Consider the following 12,464-nt stretch of genomic DNA (forward strand, 5'->3'; position numbering starts at 1 on the left):
ACCCAAAGAAAAAAATACTTGAGTCTCAGAACTCATACCTGATAAATATTTTTGGCCAAATTATTTGCCTCAAAATCTCATACACAAAGCATTTATTTCTATATTTATATTTACTGACATAGCGCATAACATAATGGTACAGATGACTATGGAAAATCTGCTGATTAAGGCACATTTTTTCCCCTTAGCAATAGATAGGTTAATTTGTAAGGCTCATAAAAACAGCCTTTTTTTTTTTTTAAATTATGTTGTCCTTTGGGTAACCAAATACTTAAGAAATATTGTAGCAATATGAGCTGCATAGGAACTGAAAGGACAATGATCCTACAGTATTACCAGATGTGTTGAGTTATTTAAGTGGGGAACAGAGAAAATGAAGGGATTTTTTTCCCCCTAAAGGTATCAGATAAGCTTCATTCTCAAATCCAGAAGGATTGAGTATCACCAATAGGTCTATGAAGGACTGTAACTAAATGCGAAGCCTCAGATTATATTACCATTAATACAAGCACCATCCCAAGATTCTCCTGATGGCTGGGACACATAATACAGATCAATCACTCACTAAAAAATGTTATGGTTTGTCAAACAGCCTGAGTTCTGAGACTAACACTGGTAATATGAAGAGGAATTTATAAAGACAGAGTACTACTCTAAATGTCAAAATGATACTATGAACATTTCACAATGGATCTGGCTAAGGATTACTAGACCTTTCCCTTACTCTCTTGAAACTCTAGATAAAAGTAGCAGCAACAGAACATTCTTGGGTGTTTCCCCTCCCCTTCTATTCAATTAGTAAAGACAGGCTGTCTCTGACTTATACACCTGACTTACAAATGACTCAAAACTGCTGCCATGGGACACTTTCCATTTCCTCTAGCCCCAAACTCTATAGGTCCTGCCACCACTATCCACAAGAGCCCATCAGATTTGAAAAAAACTCAGAGCATTTAGACAATGGGTAAGTTCCGAAGGGGTGGAAGGTAAGAAATAGAAGAAAAAATTAGGGAAACTACACCCTGAGGACAGGATTGCCTGCCCTGCCCAGTGCTGGCCCCTCTGCTCAAAAATAGTTTTTTCCAAGTGACCTGACAATTTTTGTTTTACTTTGATACGCTGTTTAAAATTTCACCACTTAGTGCTTTATTTGGACTAATAAGTATACTCTTTTTTTGGGTGGTGGAGGGACAATGAGGGTTAAGTGACTTGCCCAGGGTCACACAGCTAGTAAGTATCAAATGTCTGAGGCTGGATTTGAACTCAGGTCCTCCTGAATCCAAGGCTGGTGCTTTATTCACTACGCCACCTAGCTGCCCCCTAAGAAGTATCCTCTTAAAAAATTTCAAGGGGCTAGCAGTCATACCCTTTTGTAAATTATTTAAATCAGATTAGTATCGAGAATACATGGTAGGAATAAGAGTTTTGATTGGAGTGAAGGAATGGAAATAAGCCAGGAAAGGTAAATTTTAATTATGAAGCATGGGAAGGCTTGGAAGGGAGGGCCAGGACAAGGTACCAAGAGTTCAGGGAGTAGAAGAATGATGTGGAAATAGACATGAAGAACCTTCCAAAGACTTTTCGCCTATTAGGAAATTTTGCCTATGGCCTGTCCTATACAGGGAAGAGGGAAGAAAATTATATGCCTCCTATACCTTCCCAAACTACAAGGCCTTTTGTTTCCAGGACATGCAACTCAGGCTAATACTGTATTTCACTTCCAATACGGATTAAAAAAAGGCTTTTGTGGGCTACCCTGGTAGTTTCATAACCACTTAAAATATAATTTCTCTGAGAAAATGAGCTCCAAATTCCAAGCAATTAGCTTACAAATAAACTTCAAAATATTTCTAAGTTGTACTTTCCTAAACCTTTAAATAAGTTGTTTTAAATGTATGCTGCCATAAGACAACAGAAATTTGGGTTCTTATCCTAAAAAACTTCAATCTCTCCATCTCTCCCTACTGCATTTTTTTTCTTTCCCAGCCTTCCATTACTATACCATCTCCTCCTTTCTCCTTTTTTCACCTGGGTGCCTCTTCTTGACTGAAGCGGCTCTTTCTCTGCCTCCTGATGATCTGTCAGATTCAGTGATGTTTTCTCTATCCTCGTCTTTCCGCAGCATTTGCTACTTAGTGCCCACTCCCTTCTTCTGACTGTCCTCTTCAGCTAGTTTAAGCCCATGGCACTGTTCTCTGTCTCCCAGATGTTCTTCTGATTCCTCTCAATGACCCATAGGATGTGGATGGAGCTTTGGATTGAGAACTAGAGAGTGCCTCAGAATCCAGACGTGTCAAACATGTGGCTCATAGGCCCATAACACTCCTGAGCGTGGCTGGAACTAGATTAAAAGATAATTGGGGGGGGGGCAGCTAGGTGGCGCAGTGGATAAAGCACTGGCCTTGGATTCAGGAGGACCTGAGCTCAAATCCAGCCTCAGACACGTGACACTTGCTAGCTGTGTGACCCTGGGCAAGTCACTTAACCCCCATTGCCCTGTCCCCCCCCCAAGATAATTGGGATTTAACAAAATTAATAAAAAAACATAGGATATGTTAATATGTAGTTTTCTAAGTCAATATGTGGACCCCAGGAATCCATATGTATAGTTTAGTGGCCCTTATTTCTATTTGATTTTTACACCACTGATCTAATCCAACCCCCTCCTTTCACAGATGAGGAAACTAAAGCTCAGAAAGTCCAGTGTTCTTTCCATTGTGTAACACTGCCTCCCTTTTTTGTCATTAATTTCTCTTGAGTTCTAAGTTGTTGTCCCCCCAAGGCTTTTTCCTCAGCGCTCTTTCTCTTTACTATATACACCAGGAGGAGGAGAACAGTGGGGAATAGAAATGACTCCTTCACAAGGCAAAAGAAGATGAGGACATAAAAGAAGCCCCATGGCTTCAGATAAGGCAACGCATAAGCTGGTATAGAAGGATCCCTGGCATAATCAGTGATGTGGTTCCAAATACAGCCCTGACCCCAGTCCCAGAGCCAGCCACTCCCATGGTGGTAGCCCTAGCCCCGAGGAAATTGGCTGCTGTGTCAACATCCCTTGAGATGGGCCTGGTTTGGAAGCCACATCTGTGGATGAGTGAGGTCAGGGGACTTGACACTGCCAAGATGCTGAGGTTCTTTTCTGTTCAAACCTCTGGTCGGTTCAGAACCACTCCAGACAACAGCTGACTGGGCAGCCAAGAACTGCTCCTTACAAGGGTAGAGATGAACTCAGCACAGGCATACATTTCATTAAGATTATGGGGAAGAGCAGAGAAGCAGCTCTTCTTCAAAACTTCAAACTGCTAAATTTCAATCTCCACCTGGGTGTACTGCCAATACCTCAGAAGGAAAAAAAAATACCCCAAAGGGAATCTGTCATTTTTCCTCCAAAATCTGTCCTTCCCCCTCATTTTCTCAACTCTGTTGAAGGCATCAGCATTCTTGCAGTCACTCAGACTCCAAGCCTTCAAGTCATTCCTGACTCTGTTCTCTCCCTTTCACCCAATAAGTTGCTAAGTTTTGTTAACATTACTCTGTATCTATCAATTACATCCGTGCCTTCTCTGGCCACAATGCCATTGACCTCGGTCAGGCCTTTGTACCTTTTGCTTGGACTATGGTAGTTATCTTTCTTTTCTTTTCTTTTTGGTTTTGCAGAAAATGGGGGTTAAGTGACTTGCCCAGAGTCACACAGCTAGTAAGTGTCAAGTGTCCGAGGCCAGATTTGAACTCAGGTCTTCCTGAATCCAGGGCCAGTGCTTTATCCACTGTGCCACCTAGCTGCCCCCATCTCTCTTTCTAAAATTCTCACTGATGCTTTTTTATTTTTACACCACAGTTGCTGACTGATAAAATCATAATATTCCTTAACGCACACCTTTATACAAAGAAAAAGGGTTAATTAAGCAAAACAGGCCAACACAATGACTGAATTGGACAATAGTGGCAACTGTACATAGTCCATGAGCATTTCTTAGATAACTACTATGTACTAGGCACTGTAGATGTGAAAACAAACATGAAACAATCCCTTCTATCAAAGAGCTTACATGGACCTCTAGTCCCCCCAATTTCTCTACTGAGAAAAGAAGTATGTTCCATCATCTGCTCTTCAGGACCAAAAGTAGCCAATGCATTTATCTGATAAAATATATTATTATATATGAATATAATATTATAAACAACAATTTTATTTACATTATTATAATCATGTATATTGTTCTCTAGATTCTACTGAGGCAGCGAGATGATGCAGGAGATAGAGTGATGAATTTGGAGTCAGGAAGAACTGAGTTTACATTCTGCCTCATCCACTTACTGAGCTGTGTGATCTTGGGCAAGTCACTTAACCTCTCTCAGCCTCATCTTCATCTATAAAATGGGGATAATATAAGCACCTACCTTACAAGGTTGTTGTGAGAATCAAATTATATATGTTGTGTTTTGCAAACTTTAAAGCACTATTACTACTACTACTACTACTATTAATATTATTCTGTTTACCAGCACCAGTTCATCCAATCTCCACAATCCTCATATTTGCCTGTTTCTTATGGCACATAATATTCTATTCCATTCCCATAATTCATTCAGTCATTGTCCATCAGTTGATGGTCACCTACTTTATTTCTAGTTTCTACAGGACTATTTTGGCACGTATGGGACCTTTCTTTTTAGAGTAGATCTCCATGGAATATTTCATCAGAAAAACTGAGAATAAAAATTGGGGGGGAAAGTAGAAAAAAAAGTGAGAGTCCTACCTAGGTGAAAGAGTATGAAAAATGTAGAGATTTTCCTTAAATAATTCCAAATTGTTTTCTAGACCATCTACATCAATTCACCTTCCACCAACAGTATATTAGTAAAGCAGATTTCCCATAGACCCTCCAACACTACTATTGTCTTCTATCACAGGATTATCAACTTGGAGCTAGAAAAGGCCTTGGAGTTCATTTACTCTGACTGCTTTCATTTTGAAGCCCAGAAAGGTAAGTGATTGCCTAGGGGTCATATAAGTAAAAGTGGCAGAATCAGGATTAGAGGTCAGGTCTTCTGACTGGCTCCCAGTACTCCTATCCCTATCCTTTACTTCTTCCAACAAAAGTCTAGTCTGGCGCAATGATAGAGCACCAGCCCCCCTGGAGTCAGGAGTGCCTGAGTTCAAATCTGGCCTCAGACACTTAACACCTTACTAGCTGTGTGACCCTGGGCAAGTCACTTAACCCCAATTGCCTCACAAAAAGAAAAAAAAGAGTCTATGTGAAGTCTGAGAGAGAAGTGAGATGTAAATTGTGAGAAAGCATTGTAAATAATGATGATGATGATGACGATAGCTAATACTTAGAGAGCACTTTAAGTTTTGCAAAGTGCATGAGGTAGAATTTGATTTAGGCTTCAAGGGAGAAGACAGAATCATAGAATGTTTGACATGAAAGGGACATAAGAAAACGACTGAATCCAAGACCTTCCTTTCTTCCCTGACCCTACATATCCCCTTTAACAAAGGAGGAAAGTGAACCGCAGGAGGGTATTTTTCTTGTGGTTACACAACCAGTAAGTAACAAAGCAGAGATTCACATTTAGGTCCTTCAGGATGTGACGCCCACACTCTTGACCCTGCAGCACGGACCTCTCCAGCTGCCACAGAGAGTGACATGAGGCAAATTCATTTTCCTCAAGTCTAGGGGTTGGGTCTCTTGAAGCTGTCAGATTTTGGGAAGTCTATTCAACAGTCTCATTGTTCTGGGCCGACAGCCATCACAATACGGAAGTGATCATCATAATGGCAGTACTTGACAAAACCTTAGGTTATTTGAGACCCCACACTAACCCTCTGAGTTAAGGACTACAGGTGTTAGTATTTATATTTAAGAGATAAGGAAACAGATTCAAAAGGGTTAAGTGACTTGTCTAGTTACTTGGCTAGAAGGCATCAGAAGCAGGATTCTTGGGGGCCCCCCCCCGACCGCCTCCCCCCCCCCCCAAGTGTCTGTGGCTGAATTCAAATTAAGCTCCTCCTGATTCCAGGCCTGGTGCTCCATCCACTGAGCCACTAAGTTGCCCCACAGAAGCAGATTTGAAGCTAGGTCTTAAGCAGTCCCTGGATGAATTAATCAATGGGTCTATCACCTTGCCTCAGATCTTAAAGCTATCTTCTACTCTGGAGAAAATGATGTCATTTATCTGTTCCTCCAAAGTGACACTGAATCATTTAATGATCAGTAAACATCCACCAAAAAGCTGTGTATGGGGGCAGCTAGGTAGTTCAGTAGATAAAGCACCAGCCCTGGATTCAGGAGGACCTGAGTTCAAACTCTGGCCTCAAACACTTGACATTTCTTACCTGTGTGACCCGGACACGTCACTTAATCCTCATGCCCTGCCAAAAAACTAAACCAAAACCAAACCAAATGCTGTGTATGATTATCTCAAATTACCACTGTCCCTGTGCAAGTCTTAAATGAAGAAGATAACAGTAATGATGATACCTTGAAGACAACTGATTTTCTGTCATTAGCTTGGCATATTTAAAAAAAACAAACAAACAAAAAATAACCTAAGACCAAGAGACCTTAGCAATCTTGGGACTGAGAAAAAGGTGATCTGTCTTTTTTTTTTTTTTTTGGTGGGGCACATGAGGGTTACGTGACTTGCCCAGAGTCACACAGCTAGTAAGTGTCTAGTGTCTGACGGCCGAATTCTGAACTCAGGTACTCCTGAATCCAGGGCTGGTGCTTTACTGTGCTACCTAGCTGCCCCTGCAAGCTCTAATAGGCAATTTGCCTCTCCCTAATGCCAACCACCGTTGAAAGGGCTTTCTGGCCATATTACATTAAGCAAGAAGCTCAATAATCCAAAGCCCATATTTATCTGTTTCACTATCTTGTCTCTGCCCTCAAACATCCCTTTGCTTTTTCTTAGTCAAAAAGCAAAGATTAAGCAATCATACACTATTTTTAATAGTTAAAAAAACCCAAACCCTCCCTCCCTTTTAACTACACCATAGATCTGCTACTGCAAATCCTTGAAAGGATCACTCTCTCAGCTAAGATAAACATGTAATTAGAAATCAGGGAAGAATCTGAGATTGCTTTAGCCTGTCTCTTCTTTCAGGTAATAAATCATTACTGTATATTTTAAAGGATTTTTTTACTGGATCTTCATATTAGTCTCCTTCCAAACAAGGATGTTCCCCAATCTCTGTCCTGGACTCTTATCCTTCTCTTTCTACACCTTCTGCATTGAGGTTCTATCAGCTCTATGGGTTCAATTATCTATGCAGATGACTCCTAAATCTATATAGACAGCCATAATTTTTCCCCTGAGCTCAAGTCTTGCACCATCTGGCTACCAGATACTTCCACTTGGATATACCAACAGGCTTCTGAAGTTTAACATCTCCAAGATCAAACTATTTTCCCCTGTAAACCTTCATCTCTTCCTTCCCTATTTCTTTCTTTCTTTTTTTCTTTTGGTGAGGCAATTGGGGTTAAGTGACTTGCCCAGGGTCACACAGCTAGTAAGTGTTAAGTGTCTGAGGCCAGATTTGAACTCAGATCCTCCTGACTCTAGGGCCGGTGCTCTATCCACTGTGCAACCTAGCTGCCCCTTTCTTCCCTATTTCTGTTGAGGATACCATTATCTATCTGGTTACTCAGTAATGCAACCTTAGAGGCATCTCTGATGCTTCTCTCTCCCTCGAACCCATATTTAATTGACTCTCCACAATATCTCTTGCATATATTCCCTTCTTTTCATTTACAGGGCCACTGCCTTATAGTTTCAGGCTCTTCTCACTCCCCTGAACCGTGGTAGTTTTCTACCAGATCACCCCTACTCTCCTCTCTATTTCATCCTCAACTGCTGCCAAAATAATCTTAGAGTACATCTCATGTTGTCACTCCTTTGCTCAAGAAATCAAAGTGCTTCCCTCTTGCCTTCTAGGACATCTTTCAAAAGATCAGATTTAGAGCTACAAGGAACTTTACAGGTCAACAGTCACTTCGCTTTATAGAAGATATCAAGGCACAGATATGGGGCAAGGACACATACAAAGGAAGTGGCAGACATCGGGTTTGACCTGAGTTCCTCTCTGATTCCAAATCCAGTCAACTTTTCACTGTATTACACTGCTATGACCTCTTTGCTTTGGCATTTCAATCCTTTGCATCTGACTCTACTGACCTATTTTTTGGGGGGGGATTTTTTTTATATCTTTTGTATTTATACTGCTTAAATTTCCCCCTGTATCTCTTCTCCTTTTCCAGAGAGCCACCCCCCATATAACCAGGTAATATTTTAAAAGAAAAAATGAATCAGTATATTGGAAAAAATCTAACAACGTCTATACAATGTTCTACATCCTGAGAATCCCACAACTTTTTCAAAGAAGTTGGGGGAAGTTATCTTCCTCTCTTCTTTGAGGTCATGCTTGTTCTTTGTAATTTTGTAAAATTCATTTTGATTGTTTTATGTTGGTCGTTCTTTCTATTTACTTAGTTGTAATTTTGTATATATTTTTTGGATCTTCTTACTTCACCTGTTTCAGTTTTACATAAGGTTTTTTTTATGCATCTCCATTTTCATTACATCTTTTGTTCCCTTACAGCACAGTAATGTCCCACTACAGGCACGTTCCACAATTTGTTTTGCCTTTCCCTCAACTGATAGGAATTTATTTTGTTTCCAATTCTTTGATATATAAAAAAGAAACTGCTATAAATATTTTGGTGTAATATAAGGACTTTCCTTTTGTCAAAAGGACCTCCTTAGAGTATAACTTGCTGGTTGAATCTCTAGGTCAAAGGGTATGGTATGGGTTTTCTGTCACTTTATTTGTATACTTTCTAACTGCTTTACAAGATAGTTGTACTAATTCACAGTTCAAACAACAATGAATTAGTGTGCCTATCTCCCGAATCTCCCTTCCACATTAACTATTCCCATTCTTTGTCCTTCTTTAGCAATTTTGCCTAGGTCGAGAGGTTGACAACCTTAGGTTTCTTTTGATTTGCATTTATCTTAATTTTTAGTGATTTGAAGAATTCTGTTCACTCCTTTATTAGTACGTTGTGATTATTCTTTTCAGAACTGTTTTTTCCCCTACATCTTTGACTACCTTACCTATTAAGAGAATGGTTTTTGGTCCTATATGTTCTGTAGTTGTTTGTATATCTTAGATACCTGTCTTTTATTAGAGAAATCTGATACAAAGTTTTTTTCCTCCCCCCATTTCCTTCCTTATCCTAGATACATTAATTTTATTTGTGCAGAAGCCTTTCAATTTCATGTAATTCAAAATGATCTATTTTATCTTTTGTAATTGACTCTATTTCTTTGTTGGTTAAGAGTATATATCCTACCCTTTACTGTGAAAAGTATATGATCTGTCTCTCTTCTAATTTGTTTTTATGGCATGATCATTAATACGAAGAATATGTAGCCATTTTGAATTTATCGTGGAATATGGTATAAGGTATTCAGCTAAGCCTATTATCAAGCAAATTCAGTCTACCTTTCTAGACTCATTTTACATAATTACTCTCTATGCATGCTTCTAAGCAGTCAAACAAGTCTGCTTGCTATATACTTGCCATTACATTTCCATTTTTGTATCTTTATATGGCTTAACTCACATGTCTAGAAAGTATACAACCTCACCTTCACCTCTTAGAATCCTTAGCTTACTTCAAAGCTCAGCTGGGGTATCATGTACTATGAAAAGACTTTCTTAAAAACCAAGTGCATTTTTATGACACCTTTGTTTTTAAATTACCTACATTTCTCAATGTAACTGTCTATAAAACTAACCAGGACATTGGAAAAATCTGTCATTATATTCAGTGCCCACAGTTTCAGACACCCTCTGACAGCCCATCAAGCTGGCCTGGGTTCATCAGTCAAACAATCAATCAAGAAATGCTACCTAAATGACTACTATACACCAGGAATTGTGCAAAAGATACAGTCCCTTGCCCTTAAGGAACAAATACATACCGATGAGCTATATACAGGATAAATAGGAAATAATTAACACAGGGAAGGTGCCAGAACTACAGAAGTTTGGAAAGATTTCATATAAAAGATGGATTTTACTTGGGACTTAAAGAAAATCAGGGAAGTCAGTAGGCAGAATTGAGCAAGAAGAGCATTCCAGACTGGGGGTGTGGAAATTTATTTTGATTTGGGGACCCTACCTTTAGGCTGAGATTAGAAAGCCTTAGGCCCTCAGGGTCTCTCCCCCTCCTCCTCAGCTTCAGTGAGCCAACAAAGCCCGTGTGCTGTATAAGACGCCAGGTCAGGACAGCTGGGGGGCGGGGGGAAGCCCCAGCTCCTCAACCTGAGCAGAGGGATCCGAGAGATACTGGGCTTGTCCAGGCTGGGCTCTGGTTGAGGCACGTGCTGCTGGAGCATCCCCCCCCCCCCCCAGCCCCAGCCGCAGCCCTGACAGGCAGATTAGCTTGGTCTGTGGGGCACAGAAAGCCCCGAGATTTGAGTGGAGATAAAAAGGTATCTATAGACCTGGGAGTTAGACAGCAAAGGGGAGCGCAGACAAGGCGGGGGGGTTCGGTTGGATGGGGTTCGGACAGAGAGATAGGGGGGCTGAGCAGAGGTCAAGAGGGCGGCTGACGAGATTAGAACGGAGAGACAGGGGGATGAGACAGGGGGACTAGACGAACAGCAACGAGGACTAGGAGCAAAGGCAGCAGACGACAGACTGAACAGGAGGCAGTGGAGAGCACAGGAAGCGGTCAGCACAGGGTAAAGGTTGGAGGAAGTGAAGATTTAAGAGGAGTTCAACATTAAAGTACCTGAGTGCCCTGAGGGCGAGAGGTGGGCTAAGGCCCTTATTGTATTCAAAAAGTTCTAAGAACAGGCAGGTGGGAAAGAGACACAGTAGAAGAGACCACAGGACAGCAGTCAGGTTGTACATTTTATTTCCCTGTATTCTTAATTTAAATAGTATCTCATAAATAAAACTCTGCTTTGCTTATTTAGTAAGAGGCTTCTTATATTTTGCTTATCAATCTGGGAGTGGAGCAGTGTGGTGGAACTTTTAAAAAACGGGCCCCACTTAAAATAATAGCAGTCAGATCAAACAGTCAACCAGTCCCCAGATTAGCCCCCCCAAATCGGGCCCCAATCAACTCAAATATTTTTACATATTGAATGGGCGACCTCGGCAGGACTTACGGACCCAATTATAATTTCTCTAACCCTAAATTTTTCATGTAAGTCCAGTTATAATTTTTCATAAATCCACATTATATATAAAAATTTCCAGATTAGATATAGTTATTAATAATTAAATTTTTGTATAGGGGACAAGCAGAAAAACAACCAGCCAGAGCAAAGATAACCAAGGGCCAATCCATTATCTCACCATGTGAAGGGTTCTGTACAGCTGAATCCTTTGATCTATGCTCCTTTCCCAGTAGAATGCTCACCACTCTTTGAAATCCAGGGACTAGCTATACTGATTTTCTAACTTCACTTAGCCCAGATGCTTTGCACTATATTAAGTGCTTAATAAATGCTTTTCTGTCCTTCCATCCATCCATCCCATCCATCCATCCATCCATCCATCCATCCACTCATTCCTTCATTTGTTCATTAGTCATAATACTCCAAACTCTGCAAAGGTGAGGGATGGTGATAGAGGGGGACCAGGTGGTCCTTATAATTCACAGAATCCGGCTTGGTTGTTTCATTTTTGTTATTTTTTTACTTACATTGTAGACATTGTATATAATATTTTTCCTAGTTTTAGCCTACTTCATGAATCAGTTAACACTAGTCTTCTCATGTTTCTCTGTATTCATCACTTTTTTTACAAAACAGTAATATTCCATTAAATATTTTTTTGTCATTAAATTCTTATACTACAACTTCTTAGTTGTTCTGTGATCAGTGGGAGAGTTTGTTTCTACTTCTTTGTTACTACAAAGACTGCTGCCCATAAATGAATGAATGATGAATATATATATATGTGACTTTTCATTTTACATTTCAAATGTATGTGTCTCATCATGGGGAATCTTGAATCAAAGGGTATAGACATTTTTGTCATTTTTCTTAGCATAATTCCAAATTGCTTTCAAGAACGGTTAAATTGATTCCATTAATTTTGGAGCTCTCTAACCCTTGCATCATGGCTCACTCCTATCTTTTGTCATCTCTGACAAAGCACAGCCCCCCAGAGTTGTTTTGATATTAATTTCTCTTATTAAGTGGCCCAGTGGCTAAAGCACCAGCTCTGGATTCAGGAGGACTGAGTTCAATCTGACTTCAGACACTTGACACTAGCTGTGTGACCCCTGGGGAAGTCACTAACCCTCATTGCCCCACAAAAAAACCCAAAAACAAAACAAAAAACAAATAAAATAGTCTTCCATATGGTTGTCAATATTCTTTTGAGAACTGTTTGCTCAAGTCTTTGACAACCAGCTCTTTGGAAATGGTAG

At 40.2% G+C, this 12,464-nt stretch overlaps 1 protein-coding gene across 1 annotated transcript in view; it reads right to left on the bottom strand.

The window, feature by feature from the left end:
- PDSS2 (decaprenyl diphosphate synthase subunit 2) overlaps window positions 1-12,464 on the bottom strand; it is a 280,572-nt gene that overhangs the window by 80,901 nt on the left and 187,207 nt on the right.

Source organism: Dromiciops gliroides, chromosome 4 (genome assembly GCF_019393635.1).
Source record: "Dromiciops gliroides isolate mDroGli1 chromosome 4, mDroGli1.pri, whole genome shotgun sequence".
NCBI classification, from domain to species: domain Eukaryota; kingdom Metazoa; phylum Chordata; class Mammalia; order Microbiotheria; family Microbiotheriidae; genus Dromiciops; species Dromiciops gliroides.